The 17,279-nt window shown below is 46.8% G+C and overlaps 1 protein-coding gene and 1 long non-coding RNA gene across 2 annotated transcripts in view; one reads left to right on the top strand and one right to left on the bottom strand.

The window, feature by feature from the left end:
- Window positions 1-1,327, bottom strand: part of CALY (calcyon neuron specific vesicular protein) — a 141,319-nt gene extending 139,992 nt beyond the window's left edge. Inside the window, exon 1 of the mRNA XM_069240632.1 lies at window positions 968-1,327. The gene's annotated coding sequence lies outside the window, so the exon portion shown is untranslated. The remainder of the gene's footprint in view (window positions 1-967) is intronic.
- Window positions 1-17,279, top strand: part of LOC138300829 (uncharacterized) — a 295,919-nt gene that overhangs the window by 243,031 nt on the left and 35,609 nt on the right. The window lies entirely within an intron of this gene.

The raw sequence follows: 17,279 nt of genomic DNA, 5'->3' as shown, positions 1-17,279 counted from the left end.
AACCGGAACACAGGCAACCCAAGACCGCTTTCACTCAGTCCGTTGTAGCCTGGTTCCCATGTCGGAGCATACGCTTGCGACTTACGGTGTAGCATCAAACACACAAAAGATGATGGGAAGAATGCTTGCAATACATCTAACCTCTGGCAATCGCTGGGGTAGCATTCTAACCCATTATTCTTTTGACCACCATGCCCCTCAGTTTGGACCCAGCCCTATGCAAACTGCTCTACAGCAGGCAGGGCACATGAATGGCATTTACACGGGTGTGCAGCAGTGAATTAAAGATGGCTGTGGTGCCTCCTCCCCCTTCAATGCTAAGAACACAACAGCTCTCGCGCCAGATGCTCAGCGCACATCATTTAGCATTAATTCTAGGTAGTGTATATTTAAATCTCATGATAAAATACTCAATGGTTGTTTAATATACACGACAAAAAGAATGACCCTCTCGCTTACTATGCCTTCTTTGTACCTAACTCAAACTCTTGTGGCCGAATAGAAAAGCAGCGTGGACCTGCCTGAATTCCGTAATATAACCTGGAGGTTAATGTCCGATGTTGGCAAGAGGCGCTCAACCCACCGGGTTAACCTTCCGGCTGTCAACAACACATAAACATCGGACAAATAATTCGGAATAGCCGACGAAATTTGTTAACGTTCGACAACAGCAGTCTGCGGATTCAACGAACAAGCACCCCACCCACCCACACACCAAAACAGGATGCCTTCCCTCTGAGAAACTGCAGAAGGTGACACCATCATCCCCAATCAATGAGGAAGCAGCCTGGCAATATACAGACTCCCACAACCCGAGGAAGGGGGCGAAATCCTATCGGGCTCTGCGATTCCAAGTTTCACTCTGACTGAAACCTTAGCCGGTAAACAAAAGGGTTGGATGATGCTGGTGGGCTTCGGGGCGCTTGACGGGCACGCCTCGCGTACAATAAGAGCAGAGATAACTTACGGGGGTCTTCAATGGCGCACAAAGGCTGTGTGCTGCGTGGTCTCTCTGTGCACAGGGACGCTGGACCGCTGCTGCTGTGCAGAGGAGGAGTAGGGGTTGCCTGGCAACAGTTTCCAAGGTAACGGATCCCAAGGATGTGCAGAAGGGATTCAATGAGTGAGGGGGAGCTGAGCGTCTCGGGGACGTTGTTGTCACTCTAACAGAATCTTTGCTGTCGGTGTCTGTGATGCAGAATTGCTACAGTGCCGTAAAAAAGTCAAGTGAAAACATAAAAGAAGGTACACATATGTCTAGCTGATACACCACCGGTTCGTGTCCCTCAGTGATCATCCTCTATGAGAGAAATCCCTTGGCATAAGTGCTATCACGAGGCGCTTGTCAGCTTTGGGACACGTGCTCTCACTCTTTTTTTTTTATCTCCACAGCATGCCACAGAGAATGCTGCACAAACGGAGCCAAATCAGCCGTGCCATGAAGGCAAGCGTAGATAGTAGGATGACTCGCCTGCAGGAATAGCTGAGGTTATCGTCAGGGAGGTCCTTCTGAATGTCCAGCCAGACTCGTGTGCGGAATGCTCTAGAAAGGCCAGCTGGGTTGCGAGGTGCCAGTTGGGACAGAAGCTAGTAACACTGCAGCAGGTGCAGTATCACCGATGCTAACTGCCCCTCAGTTAAAACTTTTTACTAACTAACCAAGGGATGGGGGAGTAGGGCAGCATCTGTCGTGCTTGCTTTAGCGCCTGTGACAACCTTGCTACGTCACTGAGCCAGTCTGATGACTGACTTGAGCCCCAGGTTGGTCAGAAGGATCAGAGCTGAGCCAATTCCATGTTAAATTCAGCTTTGAAACGCTTCCTCACGGAGTCCGTCCTCTGCCAGCCTGGTTTTTTATCTATGGGCTAGTCAGTCACATTCGGACCAAACCAGAATCTAAAGGGCAGTTAGAGATTAATGGGCGAATGACAACCTTGCAGCTGAAATGTCGAGAGTGCTGGAGTATATTAAGGTACTGGTGCAGCAGGGTGGAAGGCAAGGCCATTATCATTTGTCGAACCTCCGTGGCTGTTTTAAGGCACTAAGGGGTTCATTTACAAGCCCCTTGCGCCACCGTAGCATAATATTTTTTGACGCTACAGTAGTGCAGAACAGTCCCCCACCGAGCCATATTTACAAACTGGCACAATGGTACAATTTCTGAAGTGACGTGGCACGACGCTGCTAAATTTGGGGCAGTGCTGCGCCACTTTGTAGAAAATGAGGCCTTTAATATGTATTCCTCATTTGTGACTGAACCTAGCCCAGCGCTGTTGGACACTGTAATGTTGGGTCGTTGGCGCGCCGTGCATGAAATAACGGCCGGACACAAGTAATGGTTTGCGCCACTTTATTATGCGCTTCCTGTCTCCAGAACAACCTCGTTCACGCCTTTTCACCTTTATTTATACCCTCCCCGTGTCCTCCTGGTGCGACCCACCTCGCACCTCTGGCAGGGGGGTTTACCCCAAACTCACTTCTGCTTCCGTAGAAGTGGTGTTGCCCACTTCCTGTGACAACACTACATCCCTCCCCAACTTGAGATGATGCTGAAGCCTTTGGGGTCTTCGGTAGGGCAGGTTGGAGTGTCTTGCCCCTGGTCTCCTCTGCTAGGATCACTCACATGCAAAGTCTGCATATTGCCGAGAAGGGCCTGGGTTGTGCCTCAGCATGTAGCTTCCACTCCCGGACCTGTCTGACACTGGGATCTGCTCTGCGTTCTTGCTAGGTGTTCTTGTTCCTGTGGGTTGCTCTTGTGCTTGCTCTGGTGCTGGGTGGGTCACTTGGTTTTCCGTAGCGATCCTCGCTTGTCGTCTCCTGGCATGCGGGTTCTGTGTCTGAGTCCGTCCCATCATCCGTGCTGCTCCTTCTGTTCTCACTGGGTGTTGGTAGGGATAGGCGTTTGAATAATGCCATGTTGAGGGTTACAGTCTCTGACCCCCACCGGGCCATCACCATGGTGCCTTTCACAGCGGTCACAGTCCACGGCCGTGTCTCGAAGGGCAAACGGAACTTGCCTCCTGGGTGGCGGTCCTTGACCAGGACAGCATCGCCTACCCACACTGTTACTGCACGAGCTCTCGGTTTCCAGGAGGCATACGCATTCGTGCTGGCCCTCCTCGCTGCCTATCGGTCTGGTGGTGGTGGTTGTGTTGCCCACAACGGGTGATGTGGGATGGCATCCGTTACTGTTCTTCCAAAACAGTTGGCTCGGGGTGATTCCGGTGGTGGCGTGAGGCGTGACCCTGTGTTCCCGTAGGAATGTGTATATGGCGCTTTTTAGGTTTCCGGCTGCTGCCACGGCAATACGGATTACTTTATTTAGGGTTTTGACAAACCTTTCCACTTCTCTGTTCGCTTGTGGCCACCGGGGCGTGATTCGCCGGTGCGTGGTGTTTGTGGAGGCCAGGAAATCTGCCCACTCACAACTATTGAAAGGAGGTCCATTGTCCGTGCGCACCACGACAAAAAACCCATGGGTGGCCATGAGCTTCTCGAATTTTGGGATGACTGTGTGTGCAGATGTGGAATGTACCACTTCAACTTCAGGGTATCGTGAGTAGTCGTCCACTACTATGATCATGTAGGACCCATCAGGAAGGCTCCCAAAGTCCGCGCTTACCCTTTGCCATGGGACCGAGGGCCCCTTTTCTGTGATGACAGGTGCTGGGGAGTCTGGAAAGCCACTGGCTTGGCAGATAAGACATCTTTTGACGGCGTCCTCTACTAGCTTGTCCAAACCTGGGAACCACACCTTGTTCCGGAGGCGGGTCTTCGACTTGATAATGCACTGGTGGGCTCCGTGAGAGAGGGACACGGTTCTGGATGTCAAGCTGGATGGTATTACCAGACGGAAACCTCTCAACAGGCAGCCATCTTCGCTTACTGAGAGTTCTGGGCGTATGTTGAACAGCGCATGTAGGAAGGCTTGGGCGTCTTGTGTACGGAAGGCGTCTGGGCATTGGAGCGGCCGCCAATCTCCTGTCCGGGTGGCTGTTATGGCAATTTGTAGGCATTCGTCCTGGTTGGTTGCTGTTACCACTTCACTGAGTGGTATGGGCAGAGGTCTGGCTCGGTCTACCACAAACCGCACGTACTCTTCTGTTCCTTGGGCCTCTGCTACTTCTTGGGGGGGTGGCCAGGTGAGCATGACGGGACAGAAAATCAGCAGAGTTCTTTGTGCCTGGTTGGTATTCAAGGGTAAAGTCAAATTCTTGGAGCTGCAGGATCCATTTTTCAATCCTGGGTGGCGGTTTTGAGGACAAACCCTTGAAGAGGGGCAGCAGCGGCTTGTGGTCAGTCACCACAGAGAATGGCTTGCCATACAGATAGAGATGGAAGTGGTGGCACCCCCAGTGGATGGCAATGGCCTCCCGTTCAATTTGTGAGTACCTCTGCTCTGTTGGTGTGAGCGTGCGGCTGGCAAAGGCAATGGGGGCCCATTCCCCACAGTCTTGCTTCTGCGCTAGAACAGCTCCTAGGTCTGTGGGACTGGTGTTGATGACCAGCTGTGACTTGCGTTGAGGGTCAAAGAATGCTAGCATGGTGTCGGCGGAGAGTGCGTTTTTGGCGGCTTGGAAAGCATTTTCTTGTTCCTTGACCCATTCCCATTGGTGGTTGGCTTGCATGAGCCGTCGCAGAGGTCCAGTGATGTCTGCCAAGTTCTTCATGAAACAGCCACAATATGTGACCATGCCTAGGAAGCTTCGGACCCCCGAGACTGATGTGGGAGCTGGGGCTTCTTGGATGTCCCTGACTTTGAGGGGGTCCGGTCCAACGCCATGCTTGGAGAACCGATAGCTAAAGAAACAGGGGCCAGATGTAGGAAACGATTTGCGACTCGCAAATGTGAGTTTCCTATGCAGAAATGCATTTTGCGAGTCGGGACCGACTCGCAAAATGCATTTCCGACTCGCAAATAGGAAGGGGTGTTCCCTTCCTATTTGCGACTCGCAGTGGGATGCAATTCCATTTGCGACCGCATACGCGGTCGCAAATGGAGTCGCAGTTACCATCCACTTGAAGTGGATGGTAACCCACTCGCAGATTGGAAGGGGTCCCCATGGGACCCCTTCCACTTTGTGAATGGACCCAAATATATTTTTTCAGGGCAGGGAGTGGTCCAAGGGACCAAGGGACCACTCCCTGCCCTGAAAAAATACCGAAACTAAAGGTTTCGTTTTTTTTTTTAAGTGCAGCTCGTTTTCCTTTAAGGAAAACGGGCTACACTTAAAAAGAAAAAAACTGCTTTATTTAAAGCAGTCACGAACACGGAGGTCTGCTGACTACAGCAGGCCTCCATGTTTGCGAGTGCCTTGACTCGCTATGGGGCCGCAATTTGCGACCCACCTCATGAATATTCATGAGGTGGGTCATTGCGACCCCATAGCGAGTCGCAGTCGGTGTCTGAGACACCGTACTGCATAACATTTTGCGAGTTGCAAATAGCGAGTCGCTATGACTCGCTATTTGCAAGTCGCAAAATGTTTCTTTTCTACATCTGGCCCCAGATCTCCTCTTTTAGGAAGTCGCATTTCTCTCAGTGCAGCGTTAGTCCTTGTTTCTGTAGCCTCATGAACACAGCTCGCAGCCTCCTCAGGTGTACTTCCACAGTGGGGGAGTGAACCAAAATGTCGTTGCTTACGTTTGGGACTCCCAGAAGTCCTTGCAGGACTCCTTTTATGACATGTTGGAAAACTTCTGCCGCACTGGATATGCCGAAATTGAGTCGCTTGTACCGCTAGAGGCCGTTGTGTGTGGATAATGTGGTTATGGGCCGTGACTCAGGGTGTAGCATGATTTGGTGGTACCCCGACCGGAGATCCATTTTGGAGAACCAGTTGGACCCAGTTAGTTCGCTGAGGACATCATCTATGGTTGGAGTCAGGTGTCTTTCTCTCTTGATTGCTAGATTCAGCATGCACATGTCTACACAGATGCGGACAGCATCTGGCTGCTTGGGCTTTCTTGCTACTACGATCAGAGATACCCACGGTGTAGGGCCTGAAACCCGTTCAATGATGCCTTCTTGCTCTAGGAGTTGGAGTTCACGTTCTACTTTGGGGCGAAGGTGGAACACCACTCGCCGATGCCTGAGGGCCGTGGGGGTGACTGAGTCATCTATGTGGAGCCGGAGTGGGGGCCCTTTCAGGCAGCCGATGCCATCGAACAGGGAGCTGAATTCCTCTATTAGGTCTCGGAGTGCGTTAGCATGGATGCTAAATTCACTAGGTCGAGGTCTTGGGCGGTTTGGCAGCCTAGCAGGAACCCCGCACCGTCCTTGGATACATATATCTTCGTGGCTTTTCCGGTGGCATCATGGGTGATTTCCGTTGTGAATGCCCCGCTATATCTAGGGGTCAGCTGTTGCCAAACGCGAATACCTGTACACTTGTGGGTCGGAGTGGCGGCAGCGGTTTGGGTAAGGTCCGATATATATCCATGGGCATCAGATTTATGGAGGGGCCGGTGTCTACTAGTGCTGGTATGGGAAGTCCTTAGATTAGAACTTGGCATGTGGGTAGGCGCCGGTTCCCGATGGTATGCACCACGTGGACTGTGTGGTGGTCGCTGTCCATATCGCTGTCCGAATCTTAGTCTGGAGTGGTCTCGACCATTTTGATTGACTTTTTTGTGGTGTGAGCTGTCGGTTTGGGTGTAGATCGTCAGACTTTTGCAAAATGGTTGGCTTTTCCGCATGTGCTGCACATTTTGCCCCAAGCTGGGCAGGTAGTGGGGTGTGGTGCTGGGCTGCCGCTCTACTTGCAGGGTTTGCCTTTTAGCCTTCCTTTATAGCTGTCACCTTTTGGTCGCAGTAGGTTTGCCGTCACCGCGTTGGCCGCCTCCGCTTTCACCTGGGCTGGTGGCGCTTGTTCCATGTGTGCCGCTTGAGCTCGCGATAGTTCTTGAGACCGTCTGAGGGTGAGGATGTCTTTCATGGGCATGTTTGGTTGTTGCAGGATGCGTTCCCGGAGCTTTGACGATGAGCACCCTTGGATGAACTGTGCCCGGATTTCGTCCTCTTCGTCCGGCAGTGTGCAAGTGCTGGCTAATTCTTTCAGTCTGTCATAAAAGACGTCGACTGATTCGTCTGTTGTCTGGCGGGCTTGGCGCAGCAGGAATCTCTCATAGTCCGGGTAAGGCTCGAAATGCGCGGTGATTGCGCCTTTCAAGGTTTCGTATGTGCGCGGCCTTGCTTCTGTTAGTGATTTGAAGACTTTGTGGATGTCTGCCCCGCCGAGGTGAAGAAGGAGGGGTCTCCATCTTTCTGGCTGGATGTCCAGAGCTTTGAAGCATGTTTCAAGGCGCTCCACCCAGACTTTCCACCTCGCGGCTTGGGTGGGAGGTGCGCTGGTGATGGTGAACGGCTCCAGTGGCGGTATGCTGGCCATGGCGAAGGGAGTCCGGTTACGGTGAGATGCTCTGTTGTCTCTTGGGCCTGCGGGCTTGGAGTTGTCTTGTCCAGTGCTAATTCTCTCCCTTTTGTTTATTTTTGATTTTTATTTTTTTTGTAGCTGGTGGAGGTGGTGTGCCAAAATGCTGCAGCTGAAGTACCCCTGTGCTGGTTATGGGTGCTGGTGGCGAGGGCGTGAAGAGGTGAAAGAGAAGAAGCTCTTCTCAAGGTAAGTATGTCTCCCGTTGGTGGGTGGGGCAGCAGCTGTTCTTGAATGAGCCTTCCTAACCTGAATTGGACACTCGCTCCAGTGGAGGACGTGTCAAAACCGAACAGCACTCCGACCGTGCTGTGTGCCGAAGTTTGGCGTGTTGCAGGAGCTGTGCTGGCTGCTGGGGCAGCTGGTGGGAAGGGATCACAGCCGCCGGGCAGTGCGTGCCGCGTTCTTCCTGTGTTCTTTTGCTGGGGCAGGTGGTGGGAAGCGATTGCGGCCGCTGAGCAGTGCGCGCCGTGTTCTTTTACCGCCATCAGGACGTGCAGTGCCGACGTTTGCTGGGTAGGACCGGGTGGGTTATGGAGCCGGCAGGCGGTCGTCGGGGCGCGGTTGTGCACGCTTCGGGCCGTGCAGGTAGGGCGCAGCACCAGGCTGGTTGGTGCAGCGCATTGGGGTGTCGCTGCTACCAAACGCGGTAGGCCCACTTCGTCGCCAATTGTAATGTCTGGTCGTTGGCGCACCTTTATTTATACCCTCCCCTGTGTCCTCCTAGTGCAACCCGCCTCGCACCTCCGGCAGGGGGTTTTACCCCATACTCACTTCCGATTCCGTAAAAGTGGTGTTGCCCACTTCCTGTGGCAACACTACAGACACCAGCCTCTCTGCAAAATCCCTCAGTCAATCTTTTCTTATTTTTTCACCGAGAGAACTGAATCACTTATTAAGTTATATTATATTATAATTTTTGTTGTTGTTTTTGATGATTATAGTGATTGCAACAGCAACCAACCAAATCAACTGAACTCTAATTGGCTTCAGTTTCTGACTCTTGAGGGAGACCAGCGATGGATGCAGAGGAAAGATACCTTGCAGGATCCACCATCTGGCCAGGTGCATGCTGGGCTGAATCAAACATGAAAACGAGGCTGTATCGCAGTCCTACCGTACAATCCGAAAATCACTTTACACTATGTACAGACTGTTATATGTGCACAATTCCCAGCTCAGCACGTAAAAAAACGTAGAGTGTATAACTATAAAAGCGGGTCAGCTCGCTCAGGAGAGTGCAGAAAGGTTTTGTTTTATCCATCAGTGAGACAGGGAGGTGAGGTATGTTATAGTTTCACAGGTATATATATATATATATATATATATATATACACATATATATATATTTCCTTACAATTATTCTATAAAATTATCAGCTGTGAAGATATTTAACAAGTCTATTTTTCATTGGCTGCCAGTTCACTCTAAAAGCGTATATTATCCACACTCTGCTTTATCGGAAATAGGTGAGAGGGATTCTGGTGATTATTTGGGCCCCCAGGCACCTACTCCCAGCCACACTACGAATTGAAAGGACGTTACTAGTAGCTTATTACACAGAGGCTCACTCTTTCATTGTGTTTGTCTCTGTTCCCCAAGATCATTATTTACGTCATGGTCAGAGTTTGTCCTTAGATCATTCAAGGCCTAGTGCCCCCCAGTTTGAATACCTCTGGTCTAAACCAAGCTATGAAGTTTTGGATGTTACTTTCTACTGATATGTCCTAAATCAACCTTCAGTTGCAGGACGAGCCGCTCAACAACAAGCTATCCACAGACCCCTTCCATGGTATTCAGAGTAGTCCATGGAACGTTTCACAAATTTGAAGATACTCCCCATATGCATCACCACCATGACCCAGGAGCCTCCATCAAAAACCCTCCTTGTCTTTTAAACTCCCCTTGCTTCATCTCAATTCCACTTCCTCCCCTTTTTCCAACTCCTATAACAGAAAATACTTATGTCCAATGTGCGTGCAACCTCCTCACTACCAGCATTCAACAATGTCATCAAAGTTAATTTCTTCTTTTCAAAACCCATTATAACCGCTGATCCTTCCACTCCTATATCCTTGCTAGCTAACCTGCCGCCTAAAACTCTACCGCACCCAGATCCATCACAAGAGAAAGCAAATGGGGCATTTTGTCCCAGCTTCGACCATTTTAAAGTCCCACCTTCTCATCAAAATATCCTTTTAGTATCAAAACGGGAAATGCAGCAACACCACTGTTGGCTAGATTATTTTGTTTTCTCTTTTCTCCGGAAAACATGTATCATTGACTTGGATGTACTATTTCGATCAGGCACCAATGAGAGGCCCCACAAAAGCTCTCACAAAAGCTTCTGACATGCCTGACTGCCCCAGGAAGTGTAAGCATCTAAAATAAGAAAACTCAACATAGCCAATTGTACGTGATCTCACATATTGTGCATGTGTGTTCCCAAAAGTCTGTCTCTCCGTGTTCCCTAGTCATCAGTTTTGTCTGCACCTCCTCATAAAACTAATCTACCCAAACCGTTGATGTCCTCATGTACCATATTAATTGCTATGTACAGTTACGAAGCCGGACCAGTGGAAGCAATGCTCTATACCAATGCTGCTTAATTTGTAAAAATGAGTAAATAAATATTGCAGGGTTTGCAAAGTTTTTCTTAGGATCCTGCTGTTAGCACTACCAAATGCCAAGGTTTACAAATTCCAAGGCTGCCTAGTCTGGATTCTAGCTCATGCCTTTTTCTTTCATCACCGTACACCCATGTTTGTTTTTCTCCCTTTTGTAAGTTCTTCAGTATCACTCATTTTACCGTTTGTCATTGTTTTCTTAACTTTCTTCCCCTTCATATGTCTCCCCTGTCTACCTTTCTCTCTCTCTCTTGTAATGGGTCTGAGTCTGATGGCGTTAAGGCCCATATTTATACTTTTTGACGCAAAACTGCGCCAACACAGTTTTGCGTCAAAAAAATTACCGCCGGCTAACGCCATTCTGAAGCGCCATGCGGGCGCCGTATTTATTGAATGACGTTAGCCGGCGTTAGCCGCCGGCGCTGTCTGCTGTGCGTTAAAAAAAACGACGTACACCAGGCAGCGCCGGCGTAGGGGGAAAATGGCGTATGGGCGTCCAGAAATGGTGCAAGTCAGGCTGAGGCAAAAAAATCGCCTCAACCCGATTTGCGACATTTGTTTACGACGCCCATCCCCCATTGAAATGACTCCTGTCTTAGCAAAGACAGGAGTCATGCCCCCTTGCCCAATGGCCATGCCCAGGGGACTTCTGTCCCCTGGGCATGGTCATTGGGCATAGTGGCATGTAGGGGGGCACAAATCAGGCCCCCCTATGCCACAAAAAATAAAAATACCTACCTGGACTTACCTTTATGTCCCTGGGGTGGGTCCCTCCAGCCTTGGGTGTCCTCCTGGGGTGGGCAAGGGGGGCAGGGGGTGTCCCTGGGGGCAGGGGAGGGCACCTCTGGGCTCATTCTGAGCCCACAGGTCCCTTAACGCCTGCCCTGACCCAGGTGCTAAAATCCGGCGCTAATGCGTTTTTTTTTTGACCCGCCCACTCCCGGGCGTCATTTTTGCCCGGGAGTATAAATCCGACGCAATAGCATCGGAGTCATTTTTTAAGACGGGAACGCCTACCTTGCATATCATTAACGCAAGGAAGGTGTTCACGCAAAAAAATTACGCTAACTCCATGAACTTTGGCGCTAGACGCGTCTAACGCCAAAGTATAAATATGGAGTTAGTTTTGCGTCGAATTTGCGTCGAAAAAAACGACGCAAATTCGGCGCAAACGGAGTATAACTATGCCCCTAAGTATGTCCTTGTCCTCAAAAACCAGTGGCTATGTCCACCACCTGCACAGATTAAGACTTGTACACCAAGACCAATAGGGATACCAAAGTAGTGCTTGTCTGTTTGTTCACCCACGCATAAATAAATAAAAGCCCCCTATTTGAGCACACAGAGAAGTCACAAGGGAACATGTCTCACCATACCACTGCTAGCGCAGGTGTTTTAATTAGAAATTATTGAGTGTTTATGTATTTTGAATAATGAGTTTATGTAAAAAAATAAATTAACTTGGAAAAATAATGCACACATTTGAAAATGTGACCTCGAAGAATGGCCACCAATGTTAGCGAAATTTACCAATTAATGATTAATACATATGAAATGTTGAAAAGGTATTAGATTAATGCAGTAATATGTTGTATTAAGGGTTATGAAGTATGTTTTATCTATTAATTGTAGGCCTTAACTTAGCGAGTGTATTGGCCTATATTTGAAAGGCCTCATGCAGACTCTGTATTCCTTGGCAGATAATAAAATAATGCTGACCAAGTGAATTAAACTGTGAAATGTCCATTGTCCTGGTAAAAGTGCTTAACAGAAGCTTTTCATGAGAACCGACTGCAAGGAGATGATGTTCCTGCTAGTGTAACATTTTATGTGTAATGTATGTGGGACTGACTTTCCCAGGACGAGAACAATGAAGACACTGACTGGACCTGAAGATGCAACAAAATTGTTACCTGATGAGCCAGATGATGAGAACATCGTAAAGTGGACCAATAAACTGCATGTGAAGAGTGATATATTAGAATTCATATATTTGGTATAGAAATATTATTGGGTAAAGTATGAACATACGATTAACTGACCAATAGGGATTAGGGGATAGTTTAGGCGACTTTAATATAACAATGCAACAGAAGAGAATTATTCAGACCTCAGCAGATTGAAAGAAGAAGATACTTTAGGAGAGTTTTTGAGATTCATTCCTACATTGGGCTCATATTCTCTGACTGAGAGCCTGAGGCTTTGCTGATCGACTGATGACCTGTGGACGAAGACTGATTCTGCTTTCTTGACCCATACCAAGGATACGTATATTGCGCTAAACTGTGATTATTATGCATTTTTGCTTTTTCTTTCTAGGTACCAACTGACAGAACCATAGTTAGATGTTTTCCAAATTTGTGTTACTAAATTTGTTTTGCAAGAAGCCCAACATGCTGATGCTAATCTGGTGTTAGTTAAGGGCCCTCACAAATGAATGAAAATTACAGGAAACTTTGTTGCATGCAGCTGACTCTTCTATTGATTTGCACTATAACTTTAGATTGTGTCGTGGTTGGAGCTTTGATTGGTTCTCCCACCTCTTTGGTCAACCAGTGTTGTTCTTATATGTGTTTCATTTGATTTTGAGATTAATCTACATGACTTTAGCATTGTTAATATAGGGAAATAAACTTACTAAACTTTTACTATAGGTGTAGTATTCATGGCTGAAAAGTCATGGTGCATGACAATTACTGACTCCATTGATTATTGATGTTATTGATTACTAGTGATTATTGATTATTGTGTATTGATTATTGATTATGTACTGGAGCAATGGTAAAAACTTCTTAATTGTGAGTCAAAAGGTTCATCGACCTATTCGCGTCCCCTTGTAAGTTTACTTATTAAGGTCCGACGCGCTAACACCACTTTGAGTTGCTTGGTCGGGTCATCTATAACCCTCTTTATAACCAGGGTTAGGCTGGCCTATAGGTCGATCAGGCAGTGCCCGATGGGCTGGTCTGGCAGGTCAGTGTGTGGGACATTTTTGTCTGTTTCTGGTCCTGTTATGTGGTGTTCAGGACCATTTTTTACAGTTACTTTCCCTGACCATGAAACAAACATTGCCTGCAGCATGCACAAATCCATGCAGTCTTCCATACTTTGCAAAACACTTATATACAGCATGTCTTTACAAGTTCAAAACTTCCCCAGTTTTCAAGCATTGTACACTTTTTTAGGTATCTAGTTGACTAATTAGGGCCAGATTTTTTTCGGATCCCAGACCTATTGTCTGTCCCAGTCCGCCGTTTTTATAACTAAGATAGGATGCATAACATCTTACTGGACTGCCAACTGAAAGCCTATTGAGAAATTGTTTTGTAAAAACAAGAACAAGATACATTTTTATGTCAGTACGTAAGGGATCTCTTCAGTCCAAAGATGCGCATTTTCATATCAGACAGGCGTCATCCATCAATCATTGGTGGCTCACGCATTGGCCTGTGCAGCACAGGATGCGGTCTTTTAAACATGCCTTCAATTCTACCCTGCCTTCACACTCAGTGTACCACTGTACAGTGTTTTGTCGCTTCCTTGCACTGAGGTTTACCAGAAATACACGAACAAGGCACAGCATTAACCAAACAAGGAGTTGCAGTGAAATGGGTCTCGCGTTTGCTTGAGGTAGAGCTATTAGCATAGTAAATTCCTAACTGGACTTTTCATGCCACATAAATTGAAAGTGAAAAGTAAAACAGTTGACAAAAGCAAGCCAATTCAAAGCGCCACGGCCGCCATGACCACGAAGGAGGTACACAAAAAGAAAAAGAAGTTTGCTCACAGTCAAACATATCGGCAATCGTGCAGTTATCCATGTAACAGGGTGGATGTCCAAGGTGGTAACAAAAGCGACCCAAGGAGGGACCAAATAAAGCATTTACCAGTGATAACAAAGGATTTTGAAAGGCAAGCCCATGAACGAGTGGTAGTGATGGACATGTGGTGGGCATGGTTAAAATCCGACAGATTGATTACAACATATCAGAGCGCTTGCGCACTGAACCTAAAAAGAGATTCACTCTTTTCCTACATCCCAGATAAATAGAAAGACATCTGAGGTCCAACAGTAAAGTGTTCCAAACCCTGACCACTTCATAAGAACAAGCATTTGCAATGCAATAGGTCATGCATTTGTGAGAGTTATGGCTATTGGCATTGTAAATGACAATGTCTTTTACCTATGTGTTTTGGTTTGGAGTGTAGTGGATGTATGCCAGGTACCACAGCATCCCTCCCAGGCCTGTCGCTGCAGGCGAGAGGACACAATAAGGCCACCATCATGGGAGTGTTTGGCCTCATTCCTACAGACTGGCTGTGATACCCTGAAGATGCAACCCTTTCTAGTGTTTTTACCTAAACATTTATAGCACCAAACAAGCCACATAGAGGCACCTTTGTGGCATTTAACCCAGAGAATGAGGAGGTCAAAAGATTTAGGAGCAAAGAAAAGGGGGCAGCCATATATTTCAGTGTGTTAAACTTTTAAAGGAATGATTCCTCTACATTGGAAATATCAGTCAAACCTTTAAAAACATTGACTGTATGCAAAGAGAATAAGGAAAGAGACAGCTTAACTGAACAGGAGGCTTCAAATGTGTGCAGACTGGTGAAACAGAGCTTCAGTGGTAGATGGGCCGACAGGATAGGTTCCAGAGGTGCGACATCTGTGATCTTGAGTCAGTGTTTTAAATGGAACTACAGTCTTAAGTTTAATCCTACATTAAGGAAGAGATTTTTGATTCTGAATTTTGAATTCTCTAAGAAATCCAGAAGTAATCCTGGGAGCCTGCAACAGCCATAACGTTTTGGAAGTATTCACAATCTTAAGCAGCTACATAGACATAACTGCTCATGGAAAACAATTTCAAATGAGAAAAAAAATATCACTAAGACATTTACCTTTTCTAACTTTTTCCCCCATTTTCCTCCAGGAAAATGTTTTTCCCAGTGGAGAAGCCTCATCTACTACAACTCCACAAATTTTAGGGATGTTTCCCCTTACACTGTTACTGAGAAATGATCGACTCCTGGCTGTAACAGCAGTAAATCTCTAAACTTTTCCAGGCTCAGAATGTTTGTGAGTAGTTACCAATTCATACATTTGTCAGTGTGCAAAAACTCTCTATGGCATCCCCACTGTGGAATGCACACTCCACACACATGAGAGAAGATTTAATCCAACCTAATGTTACATAATTCAGGTGTAATATTATGTGTGTGTAAATTGAGTTATAATCTCAAATTCATATTCCACGTTTGTAAATCACGCGATTTACACAAGTAAGTTGAACCTATACATGCAAATGACTGTGAATTGAACAATGAGTGCTATGGAGCACATAAGCCCAACTTCCTGCTTCCCAGGAAATCATTTCACAAGAAAATCTGATTGTGCCCAATTAGTTGCTGGGAAAAGGTGTGCATTCAAAATATACCTGCAGACCAGGATCTGGACATTGATCCAGCCAAGAGTAGCCACTGTCCACATCACTGTTGTGGCAATAGATACCGCAGTGGGGTGCCTTGTGTTATATCATGCTGATGTTTGGTCCCCTTTCCAGTTTTGACATAGTTTAGTTGTGTGGCACAGCCGTAAATGAGAAGTCACATAGACATATTCCAGCTGGCAAGCAGCTCCGTGTGAATTGTAATATCAAATACCATATTATGAGACATGGTGAGGCACATTCTGCTCCATCCATTCTGCTCCATTGTTTTTAGCTTGTCTGTGCTGGGACAAACCATGTGAGAATTTTATGACCCAGCCTTTCAATGGATGTTCTGTTTCATCAGCTGAGCAAGGGAGTGGTGCAATTTTCACCTCCTCGGGCAAAATAGAACTGTGCCAGTGGTGCAGTACCCATATAGTTTTTTAAGGTAAATTGGCAATAGTTTCACCTAACTACTAGGTGACTCCATAAGGCACCTTCCTTACACCACAGGGCTTGGTTAGACCATATGCCCTCCGAAGGGGAACTTGTGCATTCCCAATGCAACAAATATAAAACATACAGCATTAGCATACTTCTGGTGTGTAGTCATAGAACCCATAATGAGTATAAGCTAAGACAGTCATGTCCCTCTCAGGCAGTGTATCACTTCTAACCTCTCCTAAAGTTAAAGAAGATGTCCAAAAATAGTCTGGTCATGTAACAGGAATATTTGTGTGTATTGAAGTGGCAGTGAACCGCTACTCTGAAACAGATCAATGTTGTGGTGATGCTGAAAGTGGATGTCTCCACGTCTGTGAAGCATAAATAGATATTGCACTAGCCTCAAAATTTCAGTGCCTCACAAGTCATAAATAGGAATCATGTATTACTTTAGAGAAAATATTAACTTCTGTGTTGGAAACCTAGACTGCATCATGTATACGTAGTGCAGTCATAAAGATGCATTCCTCTTCATAATCCCATCACACGACTAAAGCAATAACAGTAATAATAAAATTATAACAATCATTTATGTAGCCTACATGAAGCATGCAGTGTCTCCTCTTGGAGCATGCTAGTAAGAGGAAGGGCCACTGGAATGATGTAGTTCTGTGACTATGGCATATTCTACAGCAAGGCAGATCCTTTGCAGAGGTCATCTGATTACTTTTTAGCTGCTGACTTTTATGGTCATGCGTTAAACTGGTACTAATAAGGATAAATCTTTGCTCAGACCGTATTAATGTGTGTTAAAAGCCAAAACAGCACAATAATGTTGCCATTGAATGTGCAGCATTAAGCTTATAATTTGTACTTTCTAGCCACATAATTCAGGTACCTCTGCCATATACTTTTGCCCATCATTTGCTGCATAATTCCACTGGCCCTGATAATAGGTACTAAGACACAGATGCACAGCACATGAGGCAGGCAAATACACGTGTTGAAGCATTATTACCATGTAAATCAGTACAGAAGGTAGGTTATCAGTCATGTATTTGGGATTGTCCCACCAGCAGCGTGATTTTATCACCTCATTCCCTGAGTAGCTTCTCCTGTTTCCAGCTGACATACAAAATCCTGAGGAATCACATGGCATCACACACAAAACCATGACAAGGATGGAAGGAAGGAGAGCAGTTTAAACATTACTGGACTGTGACAGACAAAGCATGGATCATTATATACAGGAGTCCAAAGGGTGATAGGGAAGTGCTCTGCACCTGTGACAGTGACTGTAGGAGGTATTTGAGGTGGTGCCTCTTCAAACAGAAAGCAGT

Source organism: Pleurodeles waltl, chromosome 6 (genome assembly GCF_031143425.1).
Source record: "Pleurodeles waltl isolate 20211129_DDA chromosome 6, aPleWal1.hap1.20221129, whole genome shotgun sequence".
Lineage (NCBI taxonomy): Eukaryota > Metazoa > Chordata > Amphibia > Caudata > Salamandridae > Pleurodeles > Pleurodeles waltl.
Note: the sequence above shows the minus strand (reverse complement) of the source record. Positions and strands in the feature narration are given on the sequence as shown.